Below are 823 nucleotides of genomic sequence, written 5' to 3'. Positions count from 1 at the left end.
CTCAAATTTGTGGCTTTCTGCCATATCACTGGAATGATCTCAGGACTGATGTGACTCAATATTACACACATTTGAGAACATACCTCTCAGCTGTCCTGATTTGTGCAGAATGTACAGTTTTTTAGGTTCATAGATTCATAGATTAGTACTAGGCTAACTGCTCTTGCAAGCCATTTTTAAGCCTAGCTAATTATCCCTTGTGAGACTCAAACCTTGCACCTTGTGTTTGTAAGGCAAACACCTTAACCATTAGACCACCCTCCCAGCCACGTGGCCTAATGGAGAAGGCGTCTGACTTCGGATCAGAAGATTGTAGGTTCGAGTCCTACCATGGTTGTAGTGCCAGTCAGACAGCAGTTTTGGGGTTGGGAGGGTGGCCTAATGGTTAAGGTGTTTGCCTTATAAACACAAGGTGCAGGGTTTGAGTCTCACAAGGGATAACTGGCTAGGCTTAAAATGGCTCGCAAGGGCAGTTAGCTTAGTACTAATCTACAAAACTAAGGAGACATAACATCTAAGCAGGAGAGAAAAGCTGTTTAGAGGTGGAAAGTGAGAATTTGGAGAAAAATTTGTTCAATACGTATTTTCAGAATGTAAACAAAGATCCCTGTGTGGTGGATGTTACAAATGAGTGGTGTTTAGCTGTCTCCATGGAGAAGGAAGTAAGCAAGTATAATAAAGTGGTTTGGGTAGTGGAACTGGTGTCAGGAGAGCTTGCAGTTAATGTTCTTTTAAAAATATTCAAGCAGGATGATCCAGGTGACAGTTCTGCTGTTTCTTGGGGTGAGATGGCAAATTACTTTTTTGAAAGTAGAGGATGGTA

At 41.9% G+C, this 823-nt stretch overlaps 1 non-coding gene across 1 annotated transcript; it reads left to right on the top strand.

Moving 5' to 3' along the window:
- The first annotated feature begins 264 nt into the window (after positions 1–264).
- On the top strand, positions 265–337 carry TRNAR-UCG. Its single transcript has one exon. It is a non-coding gene; the product is annotated as a tRNA-Arg (tRNA).
- Positions 338–823: the final 486 nt, after the last annotated feature.

Source organism: Protopterus annectens, chromosome 17.part0 (assembly GCF_019279795.1).
Source record: "Protopterus annectens isolate FY-2018-M chromosome 17.part0, PAN1.0, whole genome shotgun sequence".
NCBI lineage: Eukaryota > Metazoa > Chordata > Ceratodontiformes > Protopteridae > Protopterus > Protopterus annectens.
This window is presented reverse-complemented; position numbering and strand designations above follow the sequence as displayed.